General features: G+C 45.9%; 1 long non-coding RNA gene and 1 pseudogene across 3 annotated transcripts; both read right to left on the minus strand.

Moving 5' to 3' along the window:
* Positions 1-2914: 2914 nt before the first annotated feature.
* Positions 2915-14826, minus strand: LOC106782191 (uncharacterized). 3 transcript variants are annotated; one of them, XR_011438385.1, is made up of 5 exons: positions 14411-14820; positions 11046-11132; positions 4778-4966; positions 4084-4328; positions 2915-3350 (listed from the first exon to the last, which is right to left on the minus strand). It is a non-coding gene; the product is annotated as an uncharacterized lncRNA (long non-coding RNA). The 3 variants fall into 3 exon arrangements; XR_011438384.1 differs by lacking the exon at positions 4778-4966 and having other exon boundaries at positions 14411-14826; XR_011438386.1 differs by lacking the exons at positions 4778-4966; positions 11046-11132; positions 14411-14820 and adding an exon at positions 4499-4635.
* LOC138923975 (acireductone dioxygenase-like) lies at positions 11930-13230 on the minus strand (annotated as a pseudogene).
* Positions 14827-15078: the final 252 nt, after the last annotated feature.

The following is a 15078-nucleotide window of genomic DNA, read 5'->3' on the forward strand; positions in this document are numbered from 1 at the left end:
CCCGATGCCTCTCCCTGGGTAGACACTGCCACCTTCTGGCTCTTTGTTGACCAACTGCCCTGCCTCTTCTCAAGAAGAGCTTTCTCCTGACCAAGAAACAGGAGATAGAATGAAAATTCCTTTACTTGCTTACACTCCTATCTCCTTGGGACCCCACCCAGGTCACTGCGTTAGAGTCTGGCTGTTCCCAACCGTTTCAATCTTTTGGTCTCCTCCCACTGATGGCTTCACACAACCCTCGCTGTTATACCGCTCCGAAGATAGCTTTATTTGCCTCAATTTTCAGTTGACTGGGGGCAGAGCCTCGCTGTGGACTGCCACCATCGCTGGTCTGAACCAGTTTCCAGTCCCTCTCCATTGTCTCTTTGTTGGACGGTTGGGTGGCTGCTTTGTGCCCGGAATCCCAGGCCCCTCCCCAGGTATTGTTCCCTCCAAGGCAGGCCTGCGGCCCCCCAACCAGTTCCCCAGGTCCTCGAGTTTCTCAAGGCCATTTTCTCCCTCCGCTTGTACAGCTTGCTACCTCTCTCTCATCACCTGAACTGTGGGCAAACGCCTTTCTCCTGGCCCCCTGGGAACCACTCTCACCTGCCCAGATCCCTTGTTCTGATGCCCCAAACTCAACGGTGAAACCCAAATCTTCCCCACGGGCCGGAACCGGGGGAGACCCAGCTCCCGTCCCTGCGGATCACCCCGTTTCCAAGCCCCAGCCAGGGACTCGCACTTCAGCCACCACATTGAGCGGTTTCTTGCCTTCGACTCCAGGGGCTGCAGAGGCGTTGACCTGGCCTTGCCGAGGGAGGCCCGTGGTCCCTTCAGCCGGAGGTTGGGGGACCTGGTGGAAAGGCCACATCCCCGCCCGCGGGTCATCCTCCACAGGTCCCGGCTGCCCCCTTCCCTGGCTGGAAGGCCCTCTAACCCCTCTGTGTTCCTCTCCCCTCTCCAGAAGCGATTCAGTCCCTCTGGCCTCTTCCTCTTGTGCCACACACTTCCCACTAGAGGAGGGAGCCCCTCAGAGGTTCCCAGTGGGGTCAGTCTTCCCGGGGCCCGGGAGGATGTGGCCCCAGTGGACCCTGGAGGCTGCTCAGAGGGCTCATCTTCCTTTCCCTGCAAACGTGGCTGTCAGATATTCCGGAAACAAGGGTGCTCACTCCTGGGGTCCCTGGGGGTTGCTAAGTCACCTTGATGTTGTCTGTCTCCCACGGGTTGACCCAGGACTTCCGAAGCTGTCCAGACCTGGGAAGTCCAGCAGCGCAGAGAAAGATGAACCCTTTTGTCCCCAAAGTGCTCTGTGGGGTGACCACGAGAAACAGGGGGCTTCTCCAAGGGACCCTCTGTGGGAAATGGGAGGAAACACCCTCTGTCCCGGGGACTGTCCTCCTGACAGTCAGACCTAGAAGGACCAGGTCCTGCTGACACCCCACCTCCACTCACCACCCTCTTTTAGGGATTTTGTGCCAGCCATTCTCTGCACACCAGCATAATGATCTTTTCACGTCTAGCCTCACTTACAAGCCTTGGATGGCTTCCCACAGATCCTGGAATAAGGATGTGGTTACCAGGCCTTCGAGGCCCAGCGTGAACCCTGCCCTCTGAACTCACTGCCTAGGCCTCTCCCTGGCTCAGCACACTCCAGGCACACCGATCTTCTCGATCTTCTCCCAGCTCTGGCACTCCAAGCCTGGTTCAGCCCCAGGGCTTTTGCACTGCTCTTCCTTCTGCTCAAAATGCTTTTCACACAGATCTCCCCACGGCTGGCTCCTTGTCACTTGGCTTGCAGCTCAAAAGTCAACCTTCTCTGACTGCTCCAGCTTCTTTCCTTCGTGTGCTCTCCCCTCGCCCTGTTCTATTTTCTTCTCCACACGTGATCTTGTCAGAAGTTTAAGCCTCAGGGCTCCTCACTTGGAGAGGTCCCTTCCAAGGGTTACTGCCGAATTCTGTATTCTTTTCTTAAAAAGGAAGCCTCCAGCTGGCCAGCCTAACTGTGTAAGTGGCAGGCCCCGCAGAATCTAAATGCATTTGCACCTAGAGTAAAGGACCAGGCTGCGTTTGGGACGTCCTGTGCCTGCCTTTGGCGGGAAGACAAACTCAGCATTCTTCCTGCCAGGCTATTTCGACAGGCCCTTGGCCTCCCGTGTTTTCAAGTCTGGGTGCCAAGAGGCAGCCTTGCCCAGGAAGCTTGGTAACTGCCCTGCTCACTGTGCTCTGGATTTAACCGGGTTGCGGGGTGTACAAACCCCAAGACCTACTGTTTTCCCTTCTTTCTTCTGGATACGCGCTGCCTTGACTCCCACAAATAGACATAAACATTCTCACTCAGCAGCCATTACTCTCAACTGCCCAGTGAGCAAACTGAAAAACCAAGACTTCTGTGGAATCTTTAATCTCATCCTTTTCCAAGCTTTTCTGCAAAACTAATCCTTATGACTCTCACCTCCCCTCCCCTCCCTTACTAGCTTGGGCAAATATTTAGCGCATAGGTCTTAACTCTCCTACTGCCTTGCCCTTGGCAGACCTGACTAATTGAACACAGAGTTCTTTCCAGGTGGGCTGTGTGTACCCAGTACCCACAGATCAGAGAGGAAGCCTGTCCACCTCCTAAGGAAACTCAGATCTAGATTATGGAAGTGGTAAAATCTGGATCAAAGGAAAAGGGCCAGTGCTCGCGATGAATTCCCACACCTGCGCTGAGTCCAATTCCAAGGACGTATTTTCTGTTTGATCAAGTAAACGGAGACCTCAGGAGGCCATGGTACCTTGTGGTACGTCCCGTGCTGCAGTGGAAAAATCACTGACCTAGAGCTGAAAGTCCTGCTCTGTTCTGGGCAAAACAACTAACTTCCTCATTCTGTGCGTGGAGTCACTAGGTGCGTTTTTTCTGTTAGCTCGGGCTGCTGTCACAAATTACAGTAGAATGAACGGCTTAAACAACAAACATTTATTTCTCATGGCTCTGGAGGCTGGGAATTCCAAGATCAAGGCACTGACTGATTCTGTGTTTAGTGAGAGCCCTCTTTTTTTTTTTTTTCCTGAGGGAGATTTGCCCTCAGCTAACATCTGTTGCCAGTCTTCCTCTTTTTCGATGTGAGTCGCCGCCACAGCATGGCCGTTGACAGACAAGTGGTGTAGGTCTTCGGTGGGGAACCAAACCCCTGCTGCCAAAGCAGAACATGCTGAACTTAACCACTAGGCCACCAGGGCTGGCCCTGGTGAGAACCTTCTTCCAGGTTGCAGACAGCTGACTGCATCTTGTAACCTATATGGTGGAAAGAAATCCAGAGACACCTCGTGCACCTTTTATTGGGTGGCCATGATGTGCTGTCCTTAGAACCTGGAGAAAGCGTCACCTCCTGCTGGTGAAACCAATAAGAAAGGAGATGGTGAATGAGCTTAAGGAGCTTAAGAGCTACAGACGTAACCAGCATTCACAAAGAAGCCTAGGTTTATCGCTGCTGGGACAACGTGACACCTGTGGGGACCGCCCACTGCCCTTCAGCTGTGTCTCTTGGCAACCTCCTCCTGTTCTCCCAAACTGGTTGTTACAAACTCCACCACTCTTCTCTGTTGGTCCCCGTCACTCTCTGTCTCCCATTTGTCAGAGGAAATAGAGGCCACCGGACAGCACCTGTCACAGCTCCCTCCTCCCCAGGAGAGGAAGGGATGTTCTCCAGTCTGCGGCTTGGACCCCTCAGGGTGTGGCCTCGGCCACCTCTTGCCTTCACCCCCCTCTTTCACTGACATCTTCAGCCTTACCTCTGCCGGCTCCTTTTCCTCAGCATATAAATTTGCTAAGGATATTCCCAGTTTAAAAAAACAATAACAACAACAACCTAAACCCAAATCCCCAAAGCCACCCTTCCATCTAGCATCCCCCTGCTGCTTCCTCATTCCTGGAAGAGAAGTCTGCACTGGCTGAGCCCACCTTGCTCCCTCCCAGCCTTTCTTCAACCCACTGCTATTAGGTTCCTGCTTTGCCTGCTCCAGTCTCCTCCCCACTTGGTAAAGAAATAAAAGAAGGCCCCTGCCAAGGTCACCGATGGCTTCTGGAGTGCTAAGTCCAGGGGACACCTTTTGGTGCTCACTTACTCGTCCACTTTGTAGCTTCCCCCCTGCAGACCATCCCCTGGACATCTGGCACTTTCTGTGCCGGCCCTTCTGGGTCTCCTCTTCCTCAGAGCCCCTTAGGCGTCAGTGTCCCCCAGGATCTCATCAGCGATTCCTCCTCTCCCCGCCTCCATCCTCACAGCACACTGTCTCCTGGAGCAATCTTTTCAGACCCGTGGCTTCCACAACCGCGTTGGTGCTGAGAACATTCAGCAGTACGCAACAAGCTAAAGAACGCAAAATAATCATGCAGGAACTGAGGATACCACGTGAAGGAAGACAGTTGAGGGAGAGAGGAAAAATACTGGGTCCTCCCCCTGCGACCGTGGGTAATCATGCACACCACCCTGAGCCCTGGCTTTCTCATCCACAGACCCGGGATAAGGATAGTACCTACTTCATAGGGTTGTTATGAGGCTTAAGGGGGATAATTCTAGAGCGAGCGCCCAGTGCATGTAGTCTGTTAGGACTCTCTCTGCTATTGGCAGGCGCAGAGAAGCAATGGAGAGACGTGAGGTTAAACTGAGAAGTGGTAGCGTGGATCCAGGTTTTGAAACTCATGAGGGCAGTGGACTGGTGGGGTCTGTGTGCCAAGGGCACTCCAAACTCCAAAATACAGATGTCATGGGGCTGAGAGGCAAGGAGCAGGCAGCTCCTTCCCAGGGCTGCTGTTCACCTTCCGGCCATCTGGATGACCTTGCAGGCATCTGACATGAGTTCCGGCAAGCGGCTGGCCAGGATGCCCTCTGTGCACGTCCCAGGAAGTCCTGTGATAGTCTATCCTGAACGGGGGGAGGTGCTGGCAGATCAGAATGATAAACAGCCAAGATCCAGGGAAGGAAAAGGTCACCTTTTGGGCTGTGTCCTGGGGGAGGAGACCCAGTTACCAAGGGAATGAGCACTGGTCTTTAGAAGTACATTGACTCTGCCCTTACTTAGCACTTGCCGGGGTGCCAGGTCCTGAACTAAACATGAATACTACTCTTTGTCCACGATTAAGGCTCCAAATGAGGACCAGTGGACTAATTCAGTGGTGGCTAGAGACAGCTCGTATAGACTTATGAGAGCCAAATGTTAATTTTTCAGGAATTTTACAAGCCAGTTGTTAAACACAGCCATTATTAAAAACTGTTATATAAACTTACAATTAAGTAAATTATATTAAAAGACTCAAAACTTACCACTTCTTATTTATTTGACTAGTATCTATTCTCTTGAGTATACTTATATCTATTGTATCTATATGGTGGAAATACTATATAATGGGAATCTGTACAACTCTGTGTTCAGTGATGTTATGTTGGTAGTTTGAAATCAGCCATTGCGGAAGCGTTTATATCAGGAAGTCAGCATACACACACACACACACACCCTACATAGAGCTGGTTGTTAAAAACATTTGCCAGCACCTCAGTGGACAAACTGATGTCAGGAATTTTGTCTTTCACTACTTCTCATGAGTTTCAGTGTTCCTCATCTGTCCTAGATTTTTTTTTTTTTTTTTTGAGGAAGATTAGAGCTAACATCTGCTGCCAATTTTCTTCTTCTTTGCTGAGGAAGACTGGCCCTGAGCTAACATCCGTGCCCATCTTCCTCTACTTTATACATGGGATGCCTACCACAGCATGGCTTGCCAAGCGGTGCCATGTCCACACCCGGGATCTGAACTGGTGAACCCCGGGCCGCTGAAGCAGAATGTGCACACTTAACTGCTGTGCCACTGGGCCGCCCCGGTCCCAGATAAACAGGACTCACGTCCCCTTCCAGCCTTTTGGGTTTCCCCACTTCAGTAATGAAGTGAGCAGCTTCACATGTCCACATCTTACTGGTCTGTACCCCACCGAGGCTGACAATAATGGTGGCCACCACTGATCACCTAACACTTGTCACACCCTCCCTCAGGCAATACTCATTAACCCTCACAACATCGCCTTGAGGTTGGTATTGAACTTTTACTCTACCCATTTTACAGACGATAAAGTGAAACACAGAAATCAACCAATTCTCTCCTAAGGCAACCAGCTAAGACAAGGTTGGAACCCTCTCTTAACCACAGCCTCTAGAGAAAGGGAGGAATCTGACAATCTGACAAGGGAATATGGTTAAGCGGTTCAGTGGCCACTCCTTCATGCTGCCAATGCTGACTTTGCCTTTCAACTACCACAGGGCATTCATTTTAATGCAGTGTTTTTGTTCTTAGTCACATGCAATAAAACTGTGGACTCATGAAATATGGCCTATCCCAGGTCTTTAGGGGACTTTAATGAATAAATAACTGTTCTTGAGTTAATGATCCACTGTTTCAGCTGATGCAAAGCTTCTAAACCAATCAGCTATTTATTAGGGATTGAGATCCAATTATGTATCCACCCAGGTCTAGACCTGGGCAACTCCCAGGAAAGCTAAAGCCCGGAGTGTTTAAATAACTTGTTGAAAGTTACACAGCCTGTAGAGGATGAAGGCAGGAGATTAACCAGGCTTGTCTGACTGCAGAGCCCCTGCTCTAGGGAGAGGCACATGATGCCTATTTGGCAGCTATTAAAAAAAAAAATCTTGTAGAAGAATATTTAGGGACTGGCCCCGTGGCCGAGTGGTTACGTTCTCACACTCTGCTTTGGCAGCCCAGGGTTTCGCTGGTTTGGATCCTGGGCGCGGACATGGCACCACTCATCAGGCCATGCTGAGGCGGCATCCCACATGCCACAACTAGAAGGACCCACAACTAAAAATACACAATTATGTACTGGGGGGCTTTGGGAGAAAAAGGAAAAATTAAAAAATCTTAAAAAAATATATATATATATTATAAGAGTGAGAAGGCAAGCCATTGAGTAGAAGACATTTGCAATACATACATCCAAAAAGGGGACTCATATCAGAATGTATATAGAACTCCTGCAAATCACAAACAGACAGACAATCCAATGGAAAACAGGCAGAAGACTTGAAATAGGCACTTCACAAAAGAGAACATTCAAATGGAAATAAGCATCTGAAAAGGAGCTCCATTTCATTAGTCTCCAGGGAAATGCCATTTAAAACCACCGTGAGATACCACTATATACCCACGAGAATGAGTAAAGCTGAAAAGAACGACAATGCCAAGTATGAGTGAAGATGTAGAGAAACTGAACCTCTGATCCATTGCTGGTAGAATATAAATTAGACAATCACTTGGAAAATTCTTTGGCAGCGTCTGTTAAAGCTGAACACTCCTGTGTGTACCCTGTGACCCAGTAATCCACTCTTAAGTATCATGCAACAGAATTTCATACAAATGTGCAGCAAAAGACAAGTGCCAGGACCTTTACAGAAGCATCATTAGTAATAGCCCCAAACTAGAAAGAACCCAAATGCCCATCAATAGTAGAATGGATATACATATTCCAGCAGATTCATAAAATGGAATTTTATATGGCAACAGAATTACTAAATTACAGCTACATGCAAAAACATGGATGAGTTTCACAAATGTAACATTGAGAAGAAGACAGACACAACAGAGTCCATACTGTATGATTGCTTCCATTTACATAAAACAAAAACAGGCAAAGTCAGTCCATTTTAGTTGAAGTTAGGATAGTGGTTGCTTTTGGGGAAGTTAGTGCCTAGGAGGCAGCTTGAGGGGGGTTTGGGGGTGCTGGTGACGTTATGTTTTAGTGATTGGGTGAACATTCGTAAACTGTACGTTAATAATTTGTGTACTTTTCTGTATATGTGTGTGTATATATATATATTATACTTCATTAAAAACTAAAAAAAAAAGTGAGGGTAAAATTAAAATTTGAGACAGAGAAAAGTCAATTATGCACAGACCTTTATTGGAAGACCTGTTCAATCATGCCCCTCAGTTACTAGGAAACTGAACCCAGGAAGTAGGAGTGGAATGCAAGTCACAATACTGAACCAAGAAACTAGCAAACATGTTGATCAATCTGTTTGAAACAAAAGAGGGGGGTCAGAAGACCCGGTGGAACTAAAATACTATGGAATAATAACATGGAAGATAGGAGAGGAGAAATTGGAGAGAAATCATCTAAGTTTCTCATATTTTTAAGAAGGATAAAGAAAGTAACGAGGGGCTGGCCTGGTGGCTTAGTGGTTAAGTTCATCACTCTGCTTCGGTGGGCCAGGGTTCACCAGTTTGGATCCTGGGCTCAGACATACACACTGTTCATCAAGCCATCCCACATATAAAATAGAGGAAGATGGGCACAGATGTTAGCTCAGGGCTGCTCTCCCCCCCCCCCCAAAAAAAGAGAAAATAGTGAGTTTTAAACTTTGTAAAGTCAAGAATTTAATTTCTAAACCAGTAGAAATAGAATATACAGTTTTTAAACCAGTAAGGGGGCTGGAGGACATTAAAGAAATCTTGATTGAACAATAGAAAATTAAAAAGGATGTGAAAAGAAGCAAGAGTTACTCAAATCACTATGACGTGCACCTTAAATCCATACGGCGCTGTATGTCAAGTATATGTTAATAAAACTTAGGGAAAAAAGTAAAAGAAAAATATGGCAAATAGAAAACACAAAATAAAGTGATAGAAATAAGTAAAAATTTTCAGTAATCCTTATAAATGTGAATAGTTTAAATCTATCTATTAAAAGACAGAGACTTTTTAAAAAAGATTTCACTTTTCCTTTTTCTCCCCAAGGCCCCCCAGTACATAGTTGTATATTTTAGTTGTGGGTCCTTCTAGTTGTGGCATGTGGGACGCTGCCTCAGCATGGCCTGATGAATGGTGCCATGTCCACGCCCAGGATTCGAACCAGCAAAACCCTGGGCTGCCGAAGCGGAGTGCATGAACTTAACCACTCAGACACGGGGCTGGCCCCTAAAAGATAGAGCCTTTTTTAAAAAAAAATTTTTTAATTTTAAATTTTTATATTTATTTATTTATTTATTAAATATTTATTTATGTTTTATTGCAGTAACATTGGATTATAACATTATATAGCTTTCAGATGTACATCATAATATATTTTGAATTCTGTGTAGAGCACATCATGTTTACCCCCCACAAACTAATTATAGTCTATCACCTCACATGTGAGCCTAATCACCCCTTTTGACCCCCACCCTCCCAGACAGAGACTTTTCAAGTATGTTACAAAAAGAAACTTCAGCTACATGTGGATACACATAAAACACCGTGACAAAAAAAGTGAAAGTAAAAGGCATGAAAAAAAAATATCAGGCAAATACCAACCAAAATAAAGCTGGTGTCACAATATAATATAACACAAGATAAATCCTAAAGCAAAAAGCAATATTAGGTATAGGATGATCATTACTACTAATGATAAAAGGAATAATTCACTAGAAAAATATACAGACATGAATCTAACACTTAACAACACAGCTTCAAAATATATCCAGCACCAGTGGATGGAACTGCAAAGAGAAAGGAACACATCCCCAGCCACACTGGGAGATGTTCACACCTCTCCCGGAAACTAACAGATCAAGCTGATAAGAACTTGTAAGAATACAGATGTGAGGAACCTAAGGTTGTTTGAAGAACAACCGACAAGCATGCTCTAAAGGACAGGTGCAGAAGTCTGCATACAATTAGGGAGCTGTATGTTTTGTTTTCAAGTACACATTTGACCACATTTGACAAATCTGGCCACATATGGAACCACAAAGAGCCACTAAGTGCCAAAGAAGACAGAGCATATAGCCCTAGAGCAATGAAATATGAAATGGCCATCAGGAAGACAGTTCCTGAACCTAGTCAGGCATAACTAAAATAGGACAAAAGGACATCTGGGAGCTTCCTAATGTGACACAATGGGAATGACACAATCTATGTAATGTTCCTGTAAAAAATGTTTCACTTGAGGGGCTGGCCCCGTGGCCGAGTGGTTAAGTTCGCGCGCTCCGCTGCGGGCGGCCCAGTGTTTCGTTGGTTCGAATCCTGGGCGCGGACATGGCACTGCTCATCAAACCACGCTGAGGCAGCGTCCCACATGCCACAACTAGAAGGACCCACAACAAAGAGTGTACAACTATGTACTGGGGGGCTTTGGGGAGAAAGAGGAAAAAATAAAATCTTTAAAAAAAAAAAAAAGTTTCACTTGAATCTAATGTTAAGGAAATTATTAGACAAAAGAAGCAATGTAATTGTTAGGACATTCCACAAAATAGCTGCCCTGGATTCTTCAAAAATAAACAGCAAGGTTATAGACACCTTCCACCCATCCACCCACAAAAAACCAGGGCATTGCTTTAGACTAGAGAAAGCGAATGAGACATGACAACCAAATGCAATGCATGATCCTTGATTAGACTCTGGATCCCAGACTCCCTCCCCACACTTAAAGGAATTATTGGGACAATTTAATATGACTACAGGGGCCGGCCCCATGGCCGAGTGGTTAAGTTCTCATGCTCTGCTTCAGCGGCCCAGGGTTTCGCCGGTTCAGATGCTAGGCTTGGACCTAGCACGGCCCATCAGGCCATGCTGAGGCAGCATCCCACATAGCAGAGCCAGAAGGACCTACAACTAGAATATACAACTACGTACTGGGGGGCTTTGGGGAGAAGAAGGAAAAAAAAAAATGATTGGCAACAGATGTTAGCTCAGGGCCAATCTTTAAAAAAAAAAAAATGCAGGCTATATTTGACATAGTATTATTGCATAAATGGTAAATTTCTTGTGTCTGATAACATGGCCCCCATTTTTGTTGAGCCAGGATAATTCTCAAAGCTCTTGGTGTTAGGATCTCTTTGCACTCTTAGAAGTTGTTGAAGATTCCAAAGAGCTTTTGTTTATATGGGTTATATAAAACCATATTTACAGAAGTAAAAGTTAAAGCAGAAATTAAAAAAAATATTTACTCAGTCATTTAAAAATAACTACATTTTCCAAAACAAAAAACTTAGCGAGAAGCGTTGCTTTGTTTATGTTTTTGCATATCTCTTTGTGTCTGACTTACTGGCAGTAGCTGGATTCTCGCGCTTGCTTCTGCATTCAGTTTGCTGCTGAAGGTTATTTTGGTTGAAGTATATGAAGAAAATCCAGCCTCACAGAGACATGTAGTTGGGAAAGGAAAAGAAAGGAGTATTTTTACAGCTGTTTCAGATACTGAGGATATTCTCCCCCCCACCCATTTATCAAAGACCTTTTAATTTTTCAAGAACAGCAATGCCAAAAGCATAGAGTATAAGAAAGTCGGTTTCTATAAGTATGGTTTAATTAAAACTGTTTACAGCTCTTCTCTCCCAGAGTAGTTAAGCATGAATTTAAAAAGAATAAGAGATGAGAAAACAAGCACACGCAGCGTACAGAATTAGAGCCCTCATGCAAAGTCTGTGGAATTTGAGGTTTCAGTGCAGCAGGAGGGGGCCAGACACAGGTGGCCTTTTTACAAATTTAAATTAAGGCAGTTTCTTTATTTTGAACAGGCAAGCGGCAAGTGGCATGTGGCATATGCCACTGAGAGTGTGCCCTAATAGGAGAGCTCTTCCCCCTTACTACTCCTCACTCCGAGGCATAATTTTGGGAGAAAAAAGTGTCTTCTATCTGGTTAGTAATATCATCTACCATTACACCTTTCTAGTTAGTTTTCCCACACCAAGCAATTCTCCAATTCTCAGGAGGAATGAATGTCCTACAATTTAACTCAATTCTGACACCATCTACCTGGAGTTAGCCTCAGATCCTACAAATTAAGGGCTCAGCCCCATAAGACTGATGCCAATTGCAAATCCAGGACAATTGTACTTCTGACTGACTGGCTATAAATTGGGGGTTCCCATGACCCCCTCATCGGGGCCCATAGTTTGCTAGAACAGGTCACAAAACTCAGGGAAACCTGGATTTACATTTACTCATTTATTATAAAGGACACAGACGAACAGCCAGATGAGGAAGGACACAGAGCGAGGTCCAGAAGGGTCCTGAGCACAGGAGCTTCAGTCTCAGTGGAACAGGGATGCTCAAAGGGGCTGCTTATGAATAACAAAGGCCACTCCTGTCACTTAGGAAATTCCGAGGGTTTTAGTAGCTCTGTGCCAGGAACCAGGGACAAAGATCCAATATATTTCTTATACCACAACCTTCTTATAAGGCAGGCATGGCATTGACTGATAAGCTGGTTCAAAGTCTAAGAATCATGTCCAGATAGAGCATCTAAGCAGTTACATTTCAGGAGATAAAACTTTCATTTGAGTCATGCTGTGGTAGGTGTCCCACATATAAAGTAGAGGAAGATGGGCATGGATGTTAGCTCAGGGTCAGTCCTCCTCAGCAAAAAGAGGGGGATTGGCAATAGTTAGCTCAGGGCTAATCTTCCTCAAAAAAAAAAAAAAAAAAAAGTCTGATCAAATAATCTTGCAAAAGAAAGATAATCTAGCTTCAAGCCTACGATATAAAAGCAAAGAGAAAGCGATTGATTTTCTGCTCAGTTATCATGTTTGGGATCTTTACAAAGGGTGTGTTAGGTCCCAGGAAGCATCACTATGTTGTCTATGCCAAAAATTTCACGTGCTTGCGCCTAGAAATGGTCAGCTGGCCAGTTGTACGAGGTCCACACTGCTCCTCCCACAAACAGCCACGTGGCGTCATGTAGTTCTTCTCATCCACCGTGAAGCAGTGATAAATTCCTGCAAGAAGAGTTATCATGTCTCCTTTCTCCATGAAAATCTGGATCCACTATTCCTCTTACATCAAAGTGTCCGCTGCCCTCCAGGATGCAGCAAATCTTACATCCAAGTGCAGATGCTCCTTCCTCATAAAACACCTCCATCTTTTTTTCACAATTTGGCAGTTTATCTTTGCATATGGCTCTTATGTCCATCTAGGAGTAGTTCCTCTTCTCGGATCTGTTCTAATTCTGGATCATTCTCATATTTGTCAGCTTCCAGTAAAGGACTCTGAGCTGGCACAGCTGCTCCAGGCACAGCGGGCAGCAGTGGCTCCAGGCTGTGGGGCCACGTCAAGTCGTCCTGGGACTGGTTCATGTACCAGCGCTGCACCATGGTCCAGGCCTGAGGGGATGTATGTGGGCGTGGTGGGCACCCTAAGCACCAGGGGTACCCTGACTTGCATGGGCTGCTCACAGGACAAGGTGAGGCCCCATCCAGGGCATTCTTTTACTATAACAAAATGTACAAGTGATAGTTTCTCAAAGGTTAATTGCAACGTGGAATCTGAAACATCTATGCACCTTTCCTACTCTTGTCGCATTCAAATACATTCTTTTTTTTTCTTTTGAGGAAGATTAGCCCTGAGCTAACTGCTGCCAATCCTCCTCTTTTTGCTGAGGAAGGCTGGCTCTGAGCTAACATCCATGCCCATCTTCCTCTACTTTATATGTGGGATGCCTACCACAGCATGGCGTGCCAAGCGGTGCCATGTCTGCACCCGGGATCCGAACCAGCCAGCCCCGGGCTATAGAAGCGGAATGTGCTTGCTTAACTGCTGCGCCACCAGGCAGGCCCCTAAATACATTCTCTTTTAAAGATTTTATTTTTCCTTTTTCTCCCCAAAGTCCCCCGGTACATAGTTATATAGTTTTAGTCGTGGGTCCTTCTAGTTGTGGCATGTGGGATGCCGCCTCAGCATGGCCTGATGAGTGGTGCCATGTCCAAGCCCAGGATCCAAACCGTCGAAACCCTGGGCCTCTGAAGTGGAGTGTGTGAACTTAACCACTCGGCCACGGGGCTGGCCCCCTTTTTTAAAAGATTTTATTTTTCCTTTTTCAAATCCATTCTTGAATAGATCTTTTACTCATGCACTCATGCATTGTTCATTTGGAAAATATCGCATCACTGAGGTATGGAGATCTTCCAAAAGTTGACACATTTTATTATACAATATGAAAAAAAATCATATTTGATAAAACCACTAATCTCATTAGAAACATCTTTAAGAATTGGGAAGCTCTCCAGCTCAGGGTGGTATAGACAAGTTTTCCAAAATTCTAATTTTCCCTTGAAAGCTCCAATTGTATCATTGACAAAAAATAATGTCAATTATTTTCTTGAAGTGACCAGCTTCTTTCATTTCTTTTTGAGAAAATATCTGCCAACATGCAGGTCCGAATCACTATGGTTTCTCTATCAGTTAATCTTTCCAGCTACAAGGAAAAAGCAGCTGCTTCAGCTCACGGCTCCAGCAAGCTTCAGGGCTTTCCCGGGAGACACCATCTTACTCAGGTCTGCCGCACAAGGCTTCATTCCCACTTCCCATTTTTATTATATAGAACATTAGAAAGATGTATACCCAAGGATACCTTATTAATAGACATTTTTTTAAAAAAGATGGAGAGGGCATGGCAATGAGCAATAAAATCACTACCGGTCTAGTTGGTGCCTCTGTCCTCATTCACGCTAAGCCGCCGTTTCCCGCACTGTTGCTTTTGCACCACTCGTGCAAATGTCAATACGGTGAGAAAGGCTCATGGTTCGGCCTTAGGATCATTACGAAAATAGTTTTGAGCTCGCGGATACTCGCGCCCCTCCTCCTCCAGGATCCGCGGACCACATCTGAGAACCGTTGTTCCAGGTCCCACCATCTTGTCCTAATCTCCACCTAACTCCACATTATGTTCTGCCCTTTCGTCCTTCTGTGTCCCCAAGAACCGCCTAGCGGCCTCCTCCGGCGCACCTGCCGGTGGCTGCTTTCAGCTTCCAGCTTCCAGCTTCCAGCTTCCAGGCGCGGGCGCCGCAGCCCGGTCTCCGCGCGGGGCCGCTCCCTCCCTCCCCTCCGACCTCACTTCCTCTTCCCCTCCTCCAGCCCCTGTAACCCTTCCGTGTCCCCAGGACGGAAAGACCAGGGGAGAAGCCTTAATCCAAAGGAAGCTGCTGGGACGTGAGCCACTCTGTACAGCACTTAAGTTACTGTGACGATTTGTTTTAAAAAATTTAAAAATATATATCTTAATTGTTCTTTCTCTGGTTACAAAGGTAATAGATATTTGTTATATAATATTTCAAACCCTGCAGAACTGTATAAAGTAGAAAATT

The sequence above is a fragment of the Equus caballus genome, chromosome 1 (assembly GCF_041296265.1).
Source record: "Equus caballus isolate H_3958 breed thoroughbred chromosome 1, TB-T2T, whole genome shotgun sequence".
NCBI classification, from domain to species: Eukaryota; Metazoa; Chordata; class Mammalia; order Perissodactyla; family Equidae; genus Equus; species Equus caballus.